This window comes from Monodelphis domestica, chromosome 3 (genome assembly GCF_027887165.1).
Source record: "Monodelphis domestica isolate mMonDom1 chromosome 3, mMonDom1.pri, whole genome shotgun sequence".
NCBI classification, from domain to species: Eukaryota; Metazoa; Chordata; class Mammalia; order Didelphimorphia; family Didelphidae; genus Monodelphis; species Monodelphis domestica.
In genome coordinates, this window is record NC_077229.1 from 29359644 (window position 1) to 29383395 (window position 23752).

The 23752-nt window shown below is 43.2% G+C and overlaps 1 protein-coding gene across 1 annotated transcript in view; it reads left to right on the top strand.

Annotated features, from left to right (window-relative positions):
• The first annotated feature begins 14797 nt into the window (after positions 1-14797).
• Positions 14798-23752, top strand: part of CMKLR1 (chemerin chemokine-like receptor 1) — a 70758-nt gene continuing 61803 nt past the window's right edge. Inside the window, exon 1 of the mRNA XM_007489964.3 lies at positions 14798-15290. The gene's annotated coding sequence lies outside the window, so the exon portion shown is untranslated. The remainder of the gene's footprint in view (positions 15291-23752) is intronic.

Consider the following 23752-nt stretch of genomic DNA (forward strand, 5'->3'; position numbering starts at 1 on the left):
TTCCTTCCTTCCTTCCTTCCTTCCTTCCTTCCTTCCTTCCTTCCTTCCTCCCTTCCTCCCTCCCTTCTTTCTTCCTTCCTTCCTTCCTTCCTTCCTTCCTTCCTTCCTTCCTTCCTTCCTTTCTTTCTTTCTTTCTTTCTTTCTTTCTTTCTTTCTTTCTTTCTTTCTTTCTTTCTTTCTTTCTTTCTTTCTTTCTTTCTTTCTTTCTTTCTTTCTTTCTTTCTTTCTTTCTTTCTTTCTTTCTTTCTTTCTTTCTTTCTTTCTTTCTTTCTTCCTTCCTTCCTTCCTTCCTTCCTTTCTCTCTACTACTCTCTACTACCCCTCCCTACTTCCTTTTCTTCCCATCTTTCTTTCTCTTCACCTCTCTTCTCCTTTTCTCCCTCTGTTTTTCTCTCCCCTTTATTCTCATTCCTTCTCCCTCTTCCTCCTTCCCTCTCCCCTATCTCCCCTTTCCCCCTCTCTCCTTTTCCTTCTCTTCTTCCTTTTCTCTCTCTTTCCCCTCCCTTCCTTTTCTTTTTAAACCTTTACTTTCAATCTTAGAATGGATATAATGCATCTGTTCCAAGGCAGAAGAGCAGTATGGACTAGGAAATTAGTGTTAAATGACTTGCCCAGGGTCACTTAGCTAGGAAGTGTTTCAGATCACCTCTCTCCTTTTCCTTCTCTCCATCTCTTCTTCTGCCCTTTCTCTGTCACCGAGTCTCTGTCTCTGTCTTCTCATCATTTTCTTTGAGTTTCATTAACACTATGCAGATAATTCTGCCTCCACCTCCCCTTTCCTCCACTTATCACCAGATCACCCATGCTGGATATACTAGAGGCTTGTTATCTTTCCCTGAAAACACAACTCTTGTCAATTTCCTGTCTGTGCCTTCCAGGCTCCCAGGCTCCTAATCTCAGCATTATCTTCCACTCCTCTCTCATTCCTCCTATCCAGTCCCTATAGCATTTCCTGTTTCCATCCCCTTCTCTCTACTCACACACTCACATTCATCCAGGTCCTCCTCATTAGTCTCTCTAGTTCTCTCTTTCACTTAGCTTCCAAAGTGATTTTCCTTAAGAGCATATCTGATTCTGTCATTCCCTTACTCAATAAACTCCTGTGGCTCCCTGTGCCTTTTGGGATAAAATATAATCTCTATTTGGCTTTTAAAGTCTTTCACAGCTGGGTCCCAGTGTATTATTACAGCCTTATCATCCATTCTTCCACACCCTGGGGTATAACAACACTGGTCTTCTCTCTGTTCTTCCTAATCAGCCTTTCATTTCTCATTTCCACACTTTTACAATGGCTGTCCCCAATACTTAGACACTACTCCCTTCTCACCTCTGCCTTTTGGAAACCCTTGTTTCTGTCAAGGCTAAGCTCAACTGTCTCAAAACCTTTCCAGATCCTTAGTCCCCACTGCTAGAGTTTTACTCCCCAACTACCTTATTAGATCTCTTTGTATACTTGTACATGTGGCCACCATTACAATGTAATTTCTTGAAGATGTAGATGAACCTGATGCAGAGTGAAGGGAGCAGAACCAGGGGAACATCATGCAATAACATGAGTACTGTCCAATGATCAGCTGTGAAAGACAGCCACTCTCAGCAATGCAATGATCCAGGACACTTCTGAGGGACTAATGACAAAGAATGCTCTCCACCTCCAGAGAAAGAATTGTTGGAACCAGATGCAGGTCAAAGCAGACTGTCTTCCACCTTAGTTTCTTTGTGGTTTTATTTTGGGGTTTGGGTTTTATATGAGTGTTTTCTTATAACAATGACAGCTATGGGAGTATGTTTTGCATGATGATACACGTATAACCCAGATCAATTTGCTTACCATCTCTGAGAGGTGGGAGGGAGACAGTTTAGATCTTATAATTTTGGAAAATATATGTTGAAAATTGTTATTACATGTAATTGGAAAAATAAAAATACAACAAAAATGAATGCTATTTGCTTGATGGCAGGCTTCATTGTCTTTGTATCTTTGGTCCATAACACAGTACTGGGTACTTAGAAGGGCTAATTAAATGCTTATTGATCATCCCCACAATAAGCCTTTGAAGGATGTTCTATTATCCTCATTTTTGCAGATGAGGAAACTGAGGCACAGTTTGAATTGATTTGTCCTTGATCATACAGAGTAAGTATCAGAAGGTGGACTTGAACTCAAGTCTTCCTGACTTGTAGTTCAGCACTTGATGAATACTGCACCATCTAGCTGTCTAGGAAAGCATAGATTCAGGCTGACTATCTAACACTTCATGCATATGATCTCATACTGTAGGGTAATTATTCTGCTCATTTTACAGATGTGGTAATTGAGGTTGAGAAAGGTAAATTGGTCAACTTCTGTCCTAGTATAAAGACTGGTTCTGTGGCTCCTTATTTGTGTGACCTTGAGCAAGTCACTTGAACTTGACCCCTCGGAGACTCAGTTTCCTCATGTGTTTTAGCCATACATTGTATTTTCCCCAGCTTCCTAGTTTGGTACTTTGCATGTAGTTTAAGAAATACTTAGTTGTTGTAGCTTTAAATTTGTAAATTTTAAAGTTGTAGCTTTAAAATGTGGGAGATAATGTCTGTACTTTTTGCTTTGAATTTGACTCTCCTGCACCCTTCTCCCCCACAATGATTCCTGATTCTGAGGCAATCCAATCCCAGTCAATTCAATAAGCATCAACTGGGAACTTTGTGCAAATGATGGGAATGCCGAGACAAAAACCAATCGCTGATACAGGACTTTTGGAGGAGAGAGCAATAAGAAGTGGGAAGAGCAGCAAAAGCTTCCTCTAAAAGGTACAATGAGCTAAATCTTGAAGGGAAACCAACACTTCTAAGAGGAATATGGAAGAAGTAAGTACATGTAGGCATAGGAATGAGCCTGTGCAAAGGCATGGTGGTAGGAAATGGAACTAAAAGTAAGGGGAAGACTGAATGACATGAAAATAGGAACCTTAATTATTACTTTCTTCTTTGGAAATCAGGGAGCTTTGGGACTCTGATTCATCATGAACTAGACAGGAAAAGCAGTTTCCTCACCACACTCCTTCCTCTTTCTGGTCTGTCTCATTCGACTTCTTTACTTCTAATTTCCGTAAACTTCTCTTCCTGGATGGAGAGTCAGGAGATCTGGGTTTGACTTTGGCTGTGTGATTGCAAGCAAGTCACTTTACCTCTCTGAGACTCTCCTTGGGCATAGTGAGCTTTTCAAAATTAGGGAGGAAGTTGGGATAATATTGAATCACAGAACTGTAGAGTTGGAAGTCTCCTTAGAGGACACCATATCTATCCTTTTTCTCTTCCTCCTCTCCTTCTTTCCTCCTTCCTCTCCTTCATTCTTTTTGCTCTTCTTTCTTCTCTTTCCTTCTTCAGTTCCTCTTCCCTTCTTTCTGTCATCTCCTCCTCCTTCTCTGAACCTGTGATTTCATTACTATGGAGGGACTCCCTGTGTGGAGACTCCCTCCATCTATTCAGATCAACAATTTCCCTGTAACTTAGGATCAGAGACTGGATGGAATCATAGAGAAATTAAGTGAGTTGACCAGATATGTATCGGAGGAGGGACACAAACTCCCACTTCAGCTCTATCTGAGAGCTCAATCCTGTTGCCTCTTACGTACCTAACCTTGTATTCTTTTTGTTTGGGCACTGACCCTGGGATTTCAATGGCACAGGGGACTTCTACCCACAATGACCGATATCTCTTCTGTAATATCTAGTGTTAGAGAATGCCTGGGACTCTGAGACATGACGGGCAGAGTCAGGATTTGAACCTGGATCTTCCTGACCTGGAGGCTGACTCTCTCCATTGTGCCACACTGCTATAACCTGTATGATATAAGTGCCACTAAGTCCCTTTCCTACTGTCTTTGTCAAGTGGTCATTTTATAGAGGTCTCCCTCTGTGCCAAGCTCATTCGTACAGCTTCAGTGACAGGGTACTCACTACCTCCCAAGGTAGCACTTTATCCCGGTGAGTTCTGATTGCCAGGTAGAATCACTGGATGGGAAGGGTACCTGCTTGTTCTGTCCTGACTTGCTCTCTCTTCCTCCCTTTCCCCATTTCTTTGTCCTTTTTCAGGCTGTTCAGCCTGGCCATGGGGTGTCTAATAGAGCTCCGCATCAGGCCCCATCAGCCAGAACTACCTCCCTGGGTTCTGAAGCTGACATTGGGTATACAGAGGCTTAGACTGGCCTGAAGCCCAGCTTCATCTCCTCTGCCAGATGCAGTTTCCATCTGATAAAGCCAGAACCTCATTTAATGGCGTTTACTTGGCTCTCTGAGGGTAGTTTGATTCGAAGGGAGCCGGCAGTAACCCATCCTGCCTTGGAGGAGAGGAAGAGATGATTTACATAAATCCTTCCTGAGGTTTGCTTCCCCCTCTGTACCCCATCCAAGATTCCTGGGGGCTGCTTTATCTCCCTTGGAGCTCCAGGAGTGTTCTTTCTCAGGCTGGGAAGGCTTTGGCAGCAGCTCACAGGAGTCCAGCAATGGGAATTCTCCCATGAGCCTCTGCTGATGCAGTCATCCTCCCACCCTCCAACCTTGAGGAAGGGGGTGGCTGATTGATGAGGTCTTGGCCCAGAGAGACAGATAAGTTCAGCTTCTGACCCAGAGTCCTGGGAGGAGGCAAAGAGAGGGCCATGAGGGAGGACAAAGAGAAGAAGATAGTTAAAATTTCCTTTTCTGGAGAGAGAAGGATGTGCATTGAGGACCATCCCACCCAGTTTTTGTCCACTCGGGGTTGGGTGGGAGCAGACAGGACTCAAGGGCAGTGTGGATGGAGCTGGGGGCTGAGCATCAGGAGAACTGAATCCTACTCTTGTCTCTCCTATTGCCTGCCCATGGAACTTTGAGTAATGCTTTCCCTCTCTGGGCCTCAGTTTTATTTTTTTTTCAATTCTATTTTATTCCCCCCCCCCCAAATTACATGTAAGAACAATTTTTAACATTCTTTTTCTTTTTTTAAACCCTCACCTTCTGTCTTGGAGTCAATACTGTATATTGGCTCTAAGGCAGAAGAGTGGTAAGGGCTAGGCAATGGGGGTTAAGTGACTTGCCCAGGGGCACACAGCTGGGAAGTGTCTGAGGCCAGATGTGAACCTAGGACCTCCCGTCTCTAGACCTGGCTCTCAAACCACTGAGCCACCCAGCTACCCCCTTTAACATTCTTTTAAAGAAATTCAACATCCAAATTCTTTTCTTTCCTCCCCCATGCTCCCTCCCTTACTTCCTCCCTTCTCCTTTCCCTGAGATGGTAAGCAATCTTATATAAGGATTTTATATGCACAATCATGTAAAATATTTCCTCAAATTAGTCTTTTTGCGGAAGAAAAGTTGAACAACAACAACAACAACAAAAATGAAGACAGTGGAAAATAATTTGCTTCAGACTGCATTCAGACTCCACCAGCTCTTTTTCTGGAGGTGGTGAGCATTCTTCATCATGAGCCCTTCAGAACTTTCTTGGATCTTTGCATTGCTGAGAATTGCTAAGTCTTCACAGTTGATCATCACACAATATTGCTGTTAATGTATATAGGGTTCTCCCGATTCTGTTTATTTCCACTCTGCATCAGTTCATGGAAGTCTCCCAGGGGTTTCTGAAATCCTTTTTCTCATCATTTCTCATAGCACAATGGTATTCCATCACAAGCATATACCACAATTTGCTTAGCCATTCCCCAATTGGTGGGTATCCCTCCAGTTTCAAATTCTTTGCCAACCACAAAAAGGGCTGCTTTACACATTTTTATACAAATAGATCCTTTTCCCCTTTAAAAAATCTCTTTGGAATACAGACCTAGTAGTGGTATTTGGGCCTCAGTTTTATTGTCTGCAAAAATGGAACATTAATCTAATCAGAATTCATCAAGGAAATACTTGATTAAGGAAGCCTACAATGGACATTCTGCTAGGCACAGGGAATACAAGGGTGAAGAATGAAAAAAATCCCTAACTACAAAGAGCTTATACTTTAGTGGGAAAGTTGTAGCAAACAGATAAAGCAAAAACAGCAATAGTTAACATTTATGCCATGTTTTAAGGCTTGCAAACTACTTTAAAATACTATCTCATTTGATCCACAACAATCTTGGGATGTAAATGCCATTATTGTGCCAAATTTGTATTTAAGGAAACTGAAGTAGGAAGAATTGAGTGACTCACCCAAGGACACACAGCTAGGAAGTGTCAGAGACCAGGTTTGATTCAGGTCTTCCTGATTCCAGTGCTCTAACCACTGCACCACATAGTTCCCTATAAATATAAAATTAATAAATGCATCTCTATACCCACATATGAATGAAATACTCATTATGTGAAAGGCACTGGGGATAGAGACTGACCATAGGCTCTTAGTGCTAAGCAAGAGGGGATCCCAGAGGCAGCCACCCCAAGTTTTTTTTTTTTACAAAGGAGGAAATGAAGGCCTCAAAGGTTGATGGCTTTGCCTAAAGTCACCTTTACAAGTGAGTAGAAAAGAGAGAATTTAAATCTGGGTCTCTTGACTCCAAATCCAGCCTGATTTATATCATACTTAACTGCCCCCCCCATCCTTAGTGAGCTTTTATTCTGATGTGTGTATGCATCTGTGTATAGATGTGTGTATATGTATGTTCACTGAGTTGTTTCAGTCACATCCAACTCTTTCTGACCCCATTTGGGATTTTCTTGGCAAAAATACTGGAGTGTTTTGCCATTTCCTTCTCCAGCTCATTTTACAGATGAGGAAACTGAGGCCAACAGGAAGATGAGTCTTCCTGATTCTAAGCCCAGTGCTCTATCCATTGTGCCACCTAGCTGCCCAGATTTGTGTGTATGTTTGTATAAATACCTGTGTATAAGCATGTACATATATGTATGTGTAAATTTATGTTTATGCGTGTATTTACATATATGTATACATGTTTATATGTCTGGGCATGAGTGAGTTTGTGTGTGGGTAGGTGGGTATGTGTCTATGTTGTGGGTGTACGTGTGTGTGTACAACATCTCCACATATAACTCTAACACACTGGAGGTAGCGCCATGATGGAACCTGCCAGCTCCTCTCCTGCCATCTTGGACTCTCTTCTTTCAGCCACCTCATCCATCTTCCCTCTCAAAGCTGAAAGTCAGAAACACCCAAGCGACCCCAGATCTCTTCTCTGTGGCCATTCAGCCCACCTCTCCCCCACGGGAAGGTATTCATCTCCACCAGTGAAGAGACAATACAAACTTCATGCTTGGTTATACAAGACAATGCAGGAGGAAAGGCACAAATAATTGGGTGCTCAGCAAAAGTCTCCAGCAAGACCTGGGACTGTGAAGGATATGAGGGATGATTTGGTCACAAGTCTAGAGTTGAGAGGACCCTAAAAGCCATCTGTTCTCATTTTAGGGATGGGGAAGCCAAAGCCTGGGGACATGAGACTCTCTGCCCAAGGCCACACAGTAATGACAAAGAAGAAGATGATGATAATAATAATAACAACAATAACAACATAAAACAAGAGCTGTGGGGAGGGAGAGGGTTGGAATGGACCTCAAAGGCCATCAAGGTCTCAAGGTCATACAGGTGGCAGGCAGTAGAGCTGGGAATCCCTGTAGCACTTACCTCCTGGGATTGTTGGGAGACCTCAATGATTTAATGTATGGAAAGTCCTGTTGGCTAATATGGAAATAAATTTTTCATTATGATACATTTAATCCTCACAATAATCTTGGGAAGTAAGTGATATTATTATTCTAAATTTGCATTTAAGGAAACTGAGTTAGGCAGAGATTGAGTGACTCACCCAGAGTCACACAGCTAGTGTCAGAGATCAGATTTGAATTCAAGTCTTTCTGACTCTACTGTACCATGTAGTTCCCTGCAAATATAAAGTTAATAAATGTGTCTGCCTATCCATTCAGATATATATGAAATACTCATTATGTAAAAGGCACTGGGGATACAGACAGATCATAGACTCATTGGTGCTAAGCAAGAAGGGATCCCAGAGGCAGCCACTCCAACACTGGATAACAGATCAAATTGCTGACCATCTCCAGGAGGTGGGAGGGAAGAGAGGGAGGGAGACAATTTGGATCTTATAACTTCAGAACATGCATGTGGAAAATTGCTATTACATGTACTTGGGAAGAAAATATCTTAAAAAAACAAATCTGTCACGCTTTCCATTAAGAAAAAAAAAGTCTTGTTGGTTAGTTAGCTCTCCTGAAACAATGGAGACTAGCCAGCCTTCCAGGCTTCTCGCTGTTGTCTCAGGCACTCAGGGTGTCTTTTTTCTCTCAAGCCCATGGGTCCCATGTCTGCATTATTCTGTTGGCTTATTCCACAGACACAAAGCTCCTCCTCTCCTCTCATCCCAAGTGATACCTTGTAAACCATAACCACTCACAGTAGAATGGGACTTTCTCCTTGAAAAGAAGCCTGAAGGGTGGGGGGAGATAGGAAGTCCTGGGTTCAAATTTCATCTCAGTTACTTCCTTTGTGACTCTGGGCAAGTCACTTGAGCCCACTGCCTTCCCCTTACTGATTTTCTGCCTTTGAATCAATACATAGTATTGATTATAAGACAGAATTACTGTGTGTGTGTGTGTGTGTGTGTGTGTGTGTGTTTTAAGAAAAAGAATAGAAAAGAAAAGAAGGCTGGATTCAGATTCAGAGATCTAGACTTATATCCTGGCTTTGCCACCTACTATTTGTGTGATCTTGGATAAGTCACAGCAAATCTGGGTTTCATTTACCTTTGATGCTATAAAAAGGCAAGGGGTGACCAGGATAACTTCCTAGGATTTTTGCAATTCTAAATAGAGGATTCCAGGATATGATTTCCCCATCTGTGATCTCATTTGATCTTCAAACAAAGTGAAAGCAGGGTAGGTAGATGAGTGGGATTACTATGCTCATTTCCAGAAGAGAAAACCAAATTCCAGAGATCTCCAGTGACTTACTCAAAGCTACACAGAGATGGCAGAGTTGGGACTGGACTTTAGCTACCTTAAGCTCCCCTGCAGCATTGGAATCCCTGCTTTGGTTATCTCATTCATTATTTGAACAAGGCTAAAGGGAACCACACCAGGGGTTATGTAGCAATGGGAGGTGCTGCCTTGTGATAAGGCTAGACAGGCTACTCAGCTTGGAGAGGTTCATCATCAGATTATCCACAGGGTGATCAATTTTAGTCATGCTTTCAGGTATTTTTCAGAAATTTCCTAACTGGGGGCTCAGAGCAATTGTGATTAAACCCATAACTAAAATAAAGTCCCTAAAAACAGATAGGAGGGAACCACATGGGCCACAGGGGTCATTCTATTGCCTTTAGATCTAAATAGATTACTATAATGGTGTCTTACACCTAATTTCCTTCAAGGCCCAGCTCAAGGGCTATTTTCTGTGTGAGATTTGTTGATTTCCCAGCTGCTAATACCTTCTTCCTCAAAATCACCTTGTATCTATGCTCTGTGTGTGTGTGTGTGTGTGTGTGTGTGTGTGTGTGTGTGTGTGTACACTGTCTTCCAAATATATATATTCAGATTCAGATCTAGGCTTATATCCTGGCTTGTTTATATATATATATATATGTGTGTGTGTGTATATATATATATACACACACACACACACACACACACACACACACATATATTATTAGTAGTATTGTGCCAGAGCCTGGAAAACAAACAATTATTACAATTAAATATATATATATATATATATGAAAAAAATATATACACACACATACTGCCTTCCAAATACATATTTGGAAGGCAGTGATTATTTTACTTTTGTCTTTATGTTTCTAGCTCCTAACCATATGACCTTTGACAAGAGTAAATTTACAGCTCTCCTTAAATCTAGACTATTGTGATAATTTGCTGGTTAGTCTCCTTACTTTAAGTCTCTCCCCACTCTAGTCCACCCTTCCACCCTTCACAAAGTTGGCAAAGAGATCTTCCTTAAGTGTAGATCTCCCCTCCCTCCCCAATAAACTCTAGTGGCTCCCTATCACCACCAGGATCAAATACAAAACCCTCTGTTTGATTTTTAAAGCCCTCAATAAGCTGATTCCTTCCTGCCTTTCTAGGTAGGAAGTCTTATACCTTGTATCTTTCAGTCTTCTTTTCCCAGCACATTAATTTTGTGATCCGGTGCTACTGGCCTCCTGGCTATTCCTTGTACACTCCACTCCACCTCCCCCAGGTCTAGAAGGCTTTCCTTACTCACCTCTGACTCCTGGCTTCCTTCCCTTCTTTCACATCTTAAAGTCCTACCTTCTGCAAGAAACCTTTCCCAAGCATCCTTAATCTTAGCTCCCTCCTACTAAGACTATCTCCATTTTATTCTGCATTGTTCCCCTTCCCCCCTTAGGCTGTAAACTCCTTGAGGACAGAGTCTTTCACCTTTCTCTGTATCGTCAATATTCAAAGCGTGGCATACAGTAGGCACTTCATGAAAGTTGACTTACTAAATGTTTTTCAATTAACGTCAATTACAATAGCATAATAAAACAGCACAACAACATTAGCATAATAACAATAATAGCATAATAGTTTCTGGACTACTTTGTGGCATGTTGAAGAGAGGATGTGGATAAGAGTTGCCAAGAATGGGTAGGCAGGGATGGACTGAGGTAGGCATTAAGGGATGGAACATCCAAGCTGATGAGATTATAGATATCATTCATATATAGTTAGTGGATATTGTCAGGGTTGTGGAGGGAGAGGCACACTAATACACTGCCAGTAGAGGTGTGACTTGGCCCAACTATTCAGGAAAGCACTTTGAGGTCATGTGACAAAGTTGACTAGACTGTCCTTACTCTTTGCCCACTTAGATCCCACCAGAAGGGAGCCATTGATACAAAGAAAGGCTCCATGAACACCAAGGTATTCATAGTCAAGCCAAATGAATGAACCACATCCTGGTACAATTGGCTTGGCAGATGGGCTACACCAGGTTGAGGGTAACCAACAGGCTTCAGTCCCATGGATGAGTTATGGAGCTGTCTATTCCCAATCATGTGTATGGGTGGTAGAATGGGTGGATGAGAACATTGAAGAGGCCAAGATCATCTACTGCATCCTGGGCCATTACCAGCTGTCCTGACTTGTTTTGCCATTGGACTTTGATGATTGGAAGAGAGAGTGAGGCTGATGACTTTGTGCAAATCTGCCTCACAGCTAATTTATGAATAAATCTGGAGATGACCCTGTGATGGTCAAAGGTCTTTTTTGAAAACAAAGGAAGACCAACATTAAGCACCTACTATGGTCCCAGTCACTGTGCTGAGTGCTGGGATATTGGAAGCAAAATAGGTGGCCATCAGTTGAAGGATAGAGAAGCATAGGTAGGTGGTGCAGTGGATAGAGTGCTGAGCTTAGAATCAGGAAGATCTAAGTTCAAGTCCAGCTCTAGACACTTACCTGAGCAAGTTACTTAACCTCTTTTTGCCTCAGTTTCCTCATTTGTAAAATGGAGATAATAGCACCCATTTCCATGATAACTGTAAAGTGCACATCATAAGCACTATGCAAATGTTATTGATCATTAGTATTTTGCCAGAGCCTAGAAAACAAACAACAATTATGATAATAATATGGGCAGCAACATAATTCCAGGAACTGACTGCTGTCAAATTATAATGACCAAGACTGGTGCCAAAGAAGAGATCTGAGGCGGGGAACTACAGGGGTGCAACACTGTATGTGATGCTCCTCTTTTTTGATGAATTGGTTAATTTTGTCAGTAGGTCCCCCTCCCTATCCTCCTGCTCTTTTTTAGATTTTATTATAAGGGTTGAAAGAGGAAAGGGATAGATACATTGGGGAAAAAAGGTATACCACAAAAGTACTAGCATTAATTAATTTAATTGATACCAAAAATATTGGTACAAATGAATTTTTTTAAACCATCACTTTCTATCTTGGAGTTGGCTCCAAGGTAGAAGAGCAGTAAGGGCCAGGCAATGGGGATTAAGTGACTTGCCCAGGGTCACACAGCTAGGCAGTGTCTGAGGTCAGATTTAAACCTAGGACCTCCCATCTCTCAATACACTGAGCCACCCAGCTGCCCCTTATAAAGTAATTTTTAAGAAGAGCTTTATGGGGTAATTGAGCACCAGGCCTGGAGTCACAAGGACCTGGATTCAAATATAGCCTCAGATACTTCCTAGCCATGTCATCCTGGACAAGTCATTTAACTCCAATTGCCTAGTTTTTACTGCTCTTCTGCTTTAGAATTGTTACTTGGTACCAATTCTGAGAGGGAAAGAAAGAGTTAAAAAAAAAAAAAGAGTGAAGCCCTCACCTCTCCTCCAACACACCTCCCCCAGCCTAGCCTGGACACACCCTTATTGCATGGCCTTTGGCCTTGGGCTTCCTTCTCTTCCCCAGCTCGGAAGGAATTACGAGGCATTAACATCACCCCTGGTATTTTGGGATTGCATAGTTTGGGCCGGCAGGAAGCTGGGCAGGAGGGGAAGGCCTCCAGAGACTTGGGAGGACTTTTAAGCACTGGGATTCCTTCCTCCAGCTCTTCTGTCTCTGGTGGAAAGTGGTGAGCTCCATGGTCTCTCCCAAGACAAACTCCTTGTGGGTGGAATCAGCTGGAAACATTCTTCCACCTTCTCCCCTCCTCCCTCCCCATGCCCCAACTCTTCCAATATAAGCCTAGTTTGAACATCATTTCCAAGAATTCCTGTTCTGGGCTGCCAGCCAAACACACACTGTTTGAGGAGCTTGCTGCTGCCTTAGCAGAGTCAGAATGGAACTCAGCACCTTCTCGGTCCTGTCTAGGGAATTATAATGTAAGAACACCTATTCATCCCATGCCATGAGCATCTTTTTTTAGCACCAGTTATGGGCCAGTGGAGAAGTAGTGGAGCCTGGTGGGTAGAGAACCATCTTTCCAGTAACAGCAAAACTCAAGACATACACTGGCTGTGTGACCCTTGACAAGTCACTTAAATACTCTTAGTTGCTGCAACTAGGATTGCAAGGAGCCAATGAGGTGGTGCAGTGGACAGAGCTCTGGGCTTGGAGTCAGGATAATGAGTTCAAATCCAGCCTCAGACACTTACTTTGTGCGTGATCCTGGGCAAGTCACTCAACCCTGTTTGCCCCAGTTTCCTCATCTGTAAAATGAGAAGAAGGAAACTACCAACCACTCTAGTCATTCGATTTTGCCAAGAAAACCTCAAATGGGGTCATGGTAAGTTAGATATGACTGAAAAATGCTTGAACGGCAATATTGTGGAGTGGGTGCTGATCTAACTGAAATGGTGGAAGGCACTTCCTCATTTGATGCTCCCTGCACCCTTGTAATCATAGGTTCCCTTTAAAATAGTGTATCAAGGGGAATTTAGGTGGATAGAGAGCCAGCCTTGGGTTCAAATGTGATCTCATAGACTTCCTAGCTGTGTGACCTTGAGAAAGTCACTTAACCCCTATTGTCTGGTTCTTATTGCTCTTCTGCCTTGAAACTGATACACAGTATTGATTCTGTGATGGAAGGTAAGGGTTAAAAAAAAAACCAACCAAACCAACAAAGCCCCAATGTGTCAAATTGGGTTAAAGAGGAAAACAAAAGAAACATTATTTGTTGCCAGGAGTCTGCATTCTACTGAGGATACAATTTGTACCTAGATAAATAAATACAGAACTATATACAAACTAACCCAGTTATCTCAAGTGTGTAAATAGCCAGGGGGGAATCAGGGAAGGCTTTATGTAGGTAGGAGGTGGCACTTCCTTTGGGCTTTTAAGGAATTTCCACAGTCTAAGGTTTCAGTGTAAGAAACAATCCATAGTGAATTTGACTTTGTAGATGAGACAGCTGGGACCACAGGGGAGCTAGATGCTAGATGTCTGGTCCCCTCATTTTAGAGACGAAGATGAGGTCTGGAGAGAAGTGGCTTTTCCAAAGAGAATTTTGGAATCATAGAATTCAAGGTTCTTAGAATCCCAGACTTGGAGGTGAGTGGGACCTCACTCACTATAGCTCCCACTCATTATAGATAGATGTCTTCTCCATTACATCTTTAATAGATGCTCCAGGGATGGGAAGCTCACTACCTCACCAGGCAGCCCATTTTGTTGGCAGCCAGATGGTATATGTCTGAGGCTGGATTTGAATGTACATCTCCCTGACTTCAGGCCCAGAGCTCTATCCACTGAACCACCTAGCTTTGATCTAAGTCACTTAAATGATTCATTTTCCTCATCTGCAAAATGGGGATAATAGCACCTACCTCCCAGGAATGTTGTGTACTGTGTTCCCTGGGCAAGTCACTTCCCTCTCTGGGTCTCAGTTTCCTTCTCTGTAAAATGAGGAGGTTGTCCTTGATGACCTTAAAGATCTGTTTCTTCCAGGTCATAATTTCTGATCCCTTAAGTTCTCAGCTCTTTCTACTACCCCATCAGAGGACTCGAGTTTTGCTGGGACAGGGGAGAGAACATGAGAACAATGGGGATGGAGGGTGTAGCTTTGCTGACTTCACTCCTCCGGCTGTATGGGATGTGCTTACACTGAGGCCCACCTGGCGGAATGGGCCCCCCCCCCCCCCATAGAGGAGGAAGTGACTGAGTTCCTTGTAAGAGCCAGTCGATTCCTCCCCCACTCCTCAGAGCCCACAAGCCCAGTTCTCTGTCATCTGATCAACCCCCCTTCCCCCACCGAGGGGGTCCCCAGCCTGCTGTGGGAACAGCTCCCAGCCATATGTCAGAATGCTCGAGGCCCATCCTTCCCTCTTCTCCCCCCACCCCCATCCCATCTCGTCCAGGGCCCTGCTTTGCCTTGCCCTGCCTAGCCACCTGGCAAACAGGGGCTGCCCCCGCCTCTTACCACCTCCAGCCCTCAGCCCACCCGGCTGGGCCGGCTCAGGCACTGGGTCAGGAGGGGGAAGCCAGCCAAGTTTCCGGGCTCTCCCCTTTCCAGATGTTTTTCCTGCAGAAGGACGGCCCGCCCAAATCCCACCCTGGGAACTCTGCTGTCTTAAAAAAAGCAGCGGCAGGCAGGCAGGAATTCAGTGGGTCTGGGATCGGGGGCCAGGCACAGCCAGCTGGGGGGAAGAGCTGAGGGGGATCGGTTCATTTCATCCTGCTTTCGCCTTAGCCTGGAGCCCCCATGTTTTCTGGAGAGATGAACGGACGTAAGTCTGGATGAATGGCCACAGGAGGCTGCAGAGCTGGATGGGAAAGGTGCAGCTGGACACAGGAGCAAACCCAAGGCTGACGGTTGGCATCTTCCTTCAGCCCGGGGGGCAGGTGCTGGACTTCAGGCAGCTGCTGAGCAGAGGGCAGTGTGGAAGGTACTGAGTTTTCCTAACACATTTCTTCATAGAAAGGGGGAAAAGGGGAGAGGGGAAAGAACATGAGAACCAGCTCTGGACAGTGTGGTGCAGTGGGAAATGGAGGGGGTGTGGCAGCACTTGGAATCAGGAGAGTTACTTTACAGACAATCCCTAGCGGCTTTCTAGCAGCATGATCTTGGATAAGTCACCAGTTTTATCCTCTGTAAGAAGGGCATGGAAACTTTGGCCCAAGCCTAGAAGGGAGCTCAGGGCTCATCTAGTCCAAGCAAATCATTTTCAAGATAAGGGAAATAAGGTCTTGGGTTTAAAGGTCCTTGAGATCCCCTCCTGGTCTAACTCTATGATCACATGAATCAATTTCCCCTAAAGTCAGCTAATGCCCAGAGTGCAAATGCAACTTTAACAGAGCTGGAATAGTATCATAAAGACAAATCAATCTATCAGAGATATCAGAATGTGTTGGCATCTAATAGAACATCAAATTACAAAATAATCTCTTATTAGGATTGTAGAATTCAGTGACATCTAATATACTATTTAGTGATATCTAATATAATAAGTTATAAAATAATCTATTATTAGGTTTATTAGGGTTATAGAATTCAGTGATATCTAATACACTATTTAGTGATATCTAATACAATAACAAATTACAAAATAATCTCTTATTAGGATTGTAGAATTCAGTGATATCTAATATACTATTTAGTGATATCTAATATAATAAGTTATAAAATAATATATTATTAAGTTTATTAGGGTTATAGAATTCAGTGATATCTAATATATTATTTAGTGATATCTAATATAATAAGTTATAAAATAATATATTATTAAGTTTATTAGGGTTATAGAATTCAGTGATATCTAATATACTATTTAGTGACATCTAATATAGCAATAAATTACAAAACAATCTATTATTAGGATTCTAAAATTCAGTAATATCTAATACACTATTTAGTGATATTTAATACAATAACAAATTACAAAATAATCTCTTATTAGGATTGTAGAATTCAGTGACATCTAATATACTATTTAGTGATATCTAATATAATAAGTTATAAAATAATCTATTATTAGGTTTATTAGGGTTATAGAATTCAGTGATATCTAATACACTATTTAGTGATATCTAATACAATAACAAATTACAAAATAATCTCTTATTAGGATTGTAGAATTCAGTGATATCTAATATACTATTTAGTGATATCTAATATAATAAGTTATAAAATAATATATTATTAAGTTTATTAGGGTTATAGAATTCAGTGATATCTAATATATTATTTAGTGATATCTAATATAATAAGTTATAAAATAATATATTATTAAGTTTATTAGGGTTATAGAATTCAGTGATATCTAATATACTATTTAGTGACATCTAATATAGCAATAAATTACAAAACAATCTATTATTAGGATTCTAAAATTCAGTAATATCTAATACACTATTTAGTGATATTTAATACAATAACAAATTACAAAATAATCTCTTATTAGGATTGTAGAATTCAGTGATATCTAATATACTATTTAGTGACATCTAATATAGTAATAAATTACAAAACAATCTATTATTAGGATTCTAAAATTCAGTAATATCTAATACACTATTTAGTGATATCTAATATAATAACAAATTACAAAATAATCTATTATTAGGTTTATTAGGATTATAGAATTCAGTGATATCTAACATAATATTAATTATAAAATATTCTATTATTAGGATTATAGAATCTAGTGATAGTGTAATTTGATATCTAATATAATAACAAATTACAAAATAATCTATATTACTTAGGATTGTAGAATTTGGGGATGGAAAGAAATTTAGAAATCCTTTAGATCAGCAACTTCATTTGATAGATGGGGAAGCTGTGGTGGAAAGGAGGAAGGGACTTGCTCTAGATCAGTGAGGCTGAACCTATGGCATGAGTGCCCAAAATGGCATGCATAGTGCTCTTTTTGGGCACTAAGTCACCCCCCCCCCCCCAAGTTCATTACTAGAAAGGCAGAGGGACTTGGGTGGAGCTGCTCTCCTCCCCCTCTTCACTGTGCCTGATGACATTTTTTCACATCCCCTGCCCCTCTGCACAGCAGCCCAATGGGAGTACACAGTAGGGGGTGGCGTCAGGTGGCAGAGCTGGAGGTAAGTGGAACTTTAGGGTCACTCCCTTCCTCCTCTCTACACTCACTGAGGACATTTCTCACTTCATCTGCCTAGCAGCCCAATGGGAGTGCTTTCTACTTTGTGTGTGTGTGTGTGTGTGTGTGTGTGTGTGTGTGTGTGTGTGTGTGCAGGGCATTCCCAGTTGGGGGGAGAAACATGGCACTCTGTCTCAAGGGTGGGGTTAGGGTGGGGCCCGACACTCCTCTAAAAGGTTTGGCATAGGTCTGCCCTAGGTCATAGTGGTAGGAAGTAGCTGAGTCAGGATTTGAACCCGTGTCTCCAAATCCAGGACTTTTTCTGCTTTCTCATGTTTCAAGGAACTCAATGCATGGGACCCTTCTCCCCTGAGTGTTAACTTCTGCCTCTCTATGTGCCTCAGGAGAACTCCATGAGTGGCTGTGGCCAGTAAATCCCCCCTGAGGGTCAGATCTCTTGTGTGTGCATCTTTGCAGAGACGGGAGAGAGCAAATGTGCACTGTATGTTGCTGGGCCTTACTCAGAACCTATGCTTCTACTGGTCACAGTTGTGGAGAGGCCAGAATCATTGTTCAGGATAAAGCCTCCAGTTGAGGCTTGTATAAGTCTTGGATTGAGAAGAAATTGATACGTGGGGAGAGACCAAAGGAGGTAACTTGGATTGATTATGCCAAAGCAACCCCAGAAGTTTTTCTTATTCTTACAGTAATGAATACCAGGGTGATAGAGTCTTAGCATAGAATGTCAGAGCTGGGAAGGGGCTTAGAACAGGGAACCTCAGAGTTGGGAGGATCTTGGAACATGGAAGGAATATCAGAGAAATAGAAGAGATCTTAGAACAGGGAATGTTAGAACTGGGAGGGATCTTGGAACAGAAAACATCAGAACTGGGAGATGCCTTAGAACATGGAATTCTAGAGCTGGGAAGGAGCTTAGAATAGGGAATGTCAGAGGGGGAAGAGCCTTGGAACATAGCATTTTTTTTAGAACATGGAATTTTAGAGGTAAGAGGGATCTTGGAACAGAGAATGTCAGAGCTGGGAGGGGTCTTAGAACAGGAAATGCCAGAGGGGGAATGATCTTAGAACATGGAATACCAGAACTGGGAGGGTCCTTAGAACATGAAATTTTGGAGGTAGGAGGGGGCTTAGAACATGGAATTTTAGAGCTGTGAAAGAGCTTAGAATAGGGAATGTCAGAAGGGGAAGGGCCTTAGAACATAGCATTTTTTTTTAGAACATGGAATTTTAGAGGTAGGAGGGATCTTGGAACAGAGAATGTCAGAGCTGGGAGGGGTCTTAGAACAGGGACTGTCAGAGGAATAGAAGGGATCTTAGAACAGGGAATTTTAGAGCTAAGAAGGATCTTGGAATAGAAAATGTCAGGGCTGGGAGGGGACTTAGAACAGGAAATGCCAGAGGGGGAAGGGCCTTAGAACATGGAATACCAGAACTGGGAGGGTCCTTAGAACATGACTTTTTTTTTAGAACATGAAATTTTAGAGGTAGGAGGGGGCTTAGAACAGGGAATATCAGGGCTGAGAGGGATCTTGTGACAGAGAACACAAAATACCAGACTAGGAAAGCTACTCAGAGCCTGTCTGCTCCATGCTTTTCTTTTTGTTGGTGTGGACACAGAGTCTAGGAGACAATAAGTGACTAGGCTAACACCCTTGGCCATCAGTGACAGACCTGTGAGTAGATTCTGAGTCTCTTCCTTCCTGGCAGAGTCCTTTTCCCATGATCCCACCCTGAAGCTGGAAGAGCACTGGCCAACTTTTCCTTTGGCCATTGGCACGAGGACCCAGGGCACTTCCCTCCGAAGTCCTGGTTTCTCCAGCCTGTTGGCCCTCAGTCTGGGGCCTGTGGCTCAGGCCTTTGGGATTTTGCCTCTCTAAGCAAATGTTTCTTCAGGCCTCAGGTTCCTCTGTCAGCAGTTCTAGCTGACAGAGAGAGGAAGAAGTGAAACTTATTTTCAGGAAAGATTCCTTCTTGGGGATGACTGCAGGGCTTTGCCCTTTGGTGGGGAGGGGCCAAATGAAGAAATGAATGATCCAGCCGGTAGTTATGGGCCAGAGAGCCATGGAAGTCTAACCAGTCTGTGCCCTCAGGGAGCTCACAGGATTTAATGGGGGAGACGGCACGTTTGGGGGGAGGGAGGCTGGCTATCCCAGGGATGCTCAGTAGAGTCCTAGGACAGTCCACTGTCTCATTCTTTCAGTACCAATGGTAGGATGGAGCTGATTATTGTTCCCTAATCTAGAGGAAGAGGTGGAAAATGGGGGCTGGGTTTGGGGTGGAGGAATTAGACATGCCATGGCAGATTCCAGGGCCTGGTGGATGGTTGGATGGCATCTGGGGTGGGCATGGGCTGGCGCCAGCTCTATGATTCAGGAGAGACCATGGTTAAGTTTTCAGGATGAACATTTACACTTCAGAAATTGGCACATTGGCCTAGTGGATAACTGACGGACATGTGAACCATGGTCTAGAAGCCCCTAGATATAGTGGGCAGCTAGCTGGCATGTGGTCCAGGAGTCAGGAAGACTCATCTTCCTGAGTTCAAATCTGGCCTCGAATATGTACTAGCTGTGTGATCCTGGATAAGTCACTTAATGGAGTTTGCCTCAGTTTCCCCATCTGTCAAATGATAGGGAGAAGGAAATGACCAAGTACTCTAGTATCTTTGCCAAGAAAACTTTAATACAGGGATCAAAAAGAGTCAAGCACAACTGAAAAATGACTGAATGGCAATAAAAACAACAGATGAAACAGATTAGTTGAGTTGGACTGGGGCCACTGGTAGTGATTTTCTTGGATGCAGATATGCTGTGAGAGAAGGGAAAGTGCCCTTTGATGGGAGTCAGGGAACCCTGCCTCTGTAACTCGCTACGTGTGTGACCTTGGACAAGTCACTTCCCTTCCTCGGTGGCTCACTCTCCTTCATGTAAAATGACATGGTTGGGTTACCTTCTTTCAGGTCAGTTCCAGTTTGGAACCTACATACTCGGATCCTTCCCATACTGCATTCTGGGACTTTGAATACAAACTCAAGCTGGCTTATCCAGATGTTATCTGGACATTTCTGGCATTCAATTCAAATATATGTAGGAGCTCTAGGATAGCTTTTCTTCTCCTGATCCCCAAGAGGTCAGACCAACGGCTAGAAATTCCTGCTGCCATGCAGGGCTTAGTACTATTGCTCAATCTCCTACCTCCATCCTCCCAGGACCTGGTCTCATGCTCTCTGGCTGGGTTCAAGAATATCTGTGTATATATATGTTTGCGTGTGTGTGTGTCGTCCTCCTTCCACTCTACCTTGAGATAACATCTGGAGGTCTCCACTCAGTATACAAACATTGTTAAAGGATTACTGGGAGCAGTTAGATGGCTCAGTGGATAGAGAGTCAGAACTGGAAACAGGAGGTTCTGGATTCAAATCTAACCTCAGACACTTCCTAGTTGTGTGACCCTGGGCAAGTCACTTAACCCCAATTACCCTTCTTACTCTTCTGCCTTGGAACTGATGTTTGGTATCAATTCTAAGACAGAAGCCAAGAGTTTTTAAAAAAAGATTACTGCTATGTGCCAGGCATTGTGGTAGGCACTGGGGATACAAAGACAAAATTCATATTGTCCCCATCCTCAGGGAGCTCACAGGGGAAAGCCCATAGGGGAAAACAATGTATGCACAGCTAAGTAAAGCCAAAATATATATATATAAGAATTCATGAAAAGAAATTTGGGGGCTGGAGAGGCTCATCGATCTGGGGGGGACATCAGGAAAGAGCTCATGTGGGGACTGTGCTCAAACTGGGGTTTGAAGGCATTCCAAGAGGTGAAAGTGAGGGCAAGTATTCCAAGCATGGGGGACAGCATGGATGTAGGAGACAGTGCTATGGATGAGAGCTAGGAAACAGGGCAGTTTCCCTGGGTATTAGGGCGCATTAAGAGAAGTAATATGCAATCAATTAGGAAATTGTCAGTTGTGGAGCACTTTAAATGCTAAAGAAGTTGGTTCATATCTTATCCTGATGGAAATAGGGAGCTATTGCAGTTTCTTGAGAAAGGGAGTAACATGGTCAGACTGTGATTTAGGCAGATTTTAGCAACTAAGTAAGGGAATGGCTGGCACAGGGGAAAGACTGGAGGCAGAGAGTCCAATTTGGAGGCTATTCCATAGTCCAATTTCGAGGTAATGAGAAGGTAGACTGGTTGTAGCTATGAGAGTGAACAGAAAAAGACATATATGAGAAATGTTGTGGAGTTGCAAATGAGACTGACTAGATGTGGACAGAACAAGGGGATAGGAAAAGTTGAGACTTTGAGTTACTAGAGGGTAGAGCAGGCTGGACCACTGTTTGTCTAGGGGTCCTTCGGCAATTCCTGTTCTAGGAGGCTTTGGATGAGATCATCCCTGAGGGCCCGGACCAGCTACTGCTCACCTGGGGAATCTGAATGACAGGACGTTGGGTCCCCCAGAAGCCTCTGGCTGGGCCAAGGAGAAGAAGCTGTGGCCTCCATGGACAGGGGGGGGGGGGGCAGAGAAGGCCCTGGATCTCCACTAGCAATGGCCAGAGCATAGTTAGCTAGAAGAGCTCTTAGAACATGGCATGTCTGGGGGGGGGGGGGGTCCTTAGGCCATGGACCATATGATTTTTGGAATTTAGGCTGTGAGTTAGTGGCAGAGCTGGGTAAGGAACATTCATCTCCTCATGCCCAATTCAGATCTCTACATCCTGCTGCATGGCCAAGTTCATTCATTCATTCATTCATTCATTCATTCATTCATTCATTCATTCATTCATTGTTTACCCTCACTTTCCAATACTATTTTCATAAATCAACGGTAAATTTATTTTGGAGGTTCAAAGATGACCCAGATATCATTGTAGCTTTGAAATCTCTCTCTCTCTCTCTCCCTCCCTCTCCCTCTCTCCCTCCCTCCCTCCCCCCCCTCTCTCTTTCTTTCTCTGTCTCTCTCTCTCTGTCTCTCTCTCTGTCTCTCTCTCTGCCTCTGTTTCCCTCACTCCCTCCTCTGTCCCTCCCTCCCTCTCTCCTTCTCTGTCTCTCTTTTTATCTCTCTTTCTCTCTGTTTCTGTCTCTCTGTCTCCCTCCCTCCCTCTCCTCTCTCTCTCCCTCCCTCCCTTTCTCCCTCTCTCCCTCCTTCTCTCCCTTCCTCTCCCCCTCTCTCTCCCTTCTCATTCTTTCTCTTTTTCTGTCTCTTGCTCTCTCTTCTCCCCTCACCCCCACCCCCAGAAGACTTTTCTAGCATAGGAATACTGAACAACAGCAGATCGGTTCACCAAGGAACCAACATTTCTAGGTGGTGTTTGTCGTGCATTATTTAGATCGCTCAAGGCAGGTTGGGAGGCCTTGGAATGCACAGGTAAAGCTTTATTTGCATCATCAGCTCCCATAGGATGATCAAAGGATAATAAATTTGGAACTAGAAGGGACCTCAGAGTCTAACGCTCTCATTTTACAGAGGAAGAAACTGGAGCAGTGACTTGTCCACAGTCACTAAGTAGTCAGGCTGTCTTTTGAAGTCTTTCTCTGACTCCAAATCCAGCATGGTGTCCACCCTGCCATATTGTCCTTCTTGGCCCCATCTTTTGCATTCAGAGAAGTCCCTAAGACGTTACTGTTATTCGAGTTGCTAAGACCTCATGGAGGAAGGCACAGACTCTTTGGAGGGATTTGGGTTAGTGGAAAAAGGCATGAGATTTAGGAAGCAGAAGACCTGAGTTTGAATCCTAGCTCTGACTCCTCACAGAATCTCAGAATTGGCAGTGCACTGAGTGGGCATGAACAAAATTCTCCTTCGCAACACTCCCCACAAGTGACTTCAAGACTTGCAGTGAGGGAAAGCTCACCACATTCTTAGCTAGCCCCTCCTACTCCTGGACAGCTTGAAATTCTAGGAAATAATTTAGTAAGAGTACTGGATTCAAGTCTTCCCTGTGTGACTTTGGAAAACTCACTGAATTGTGAGGGAGTCGGATAAGATGGTCTCTGAGGTCACTTCAAGCTCTGGACCTAAGATTTTCTGATTCTGTGGTTGCCAGTCAGTCAGCAAGCATTTATTAGGCACCTAATGTATGCCAGGAAGCAGGAAGTGAGGAATTGAGGATGACTCTAAGTTGCAAACCTGGGGGACTGTGAAGATGGTGGCATCCTTGACAGTAACAGGAAACTTAGGAAGAGAGGAGACTTTGAGTGAAAGATTATGAGTTCATTTTTGGATGGGTTGAGTTTTAGATGTCTATGGGACAACCAGAAGCCCCAAGGACAGGCGG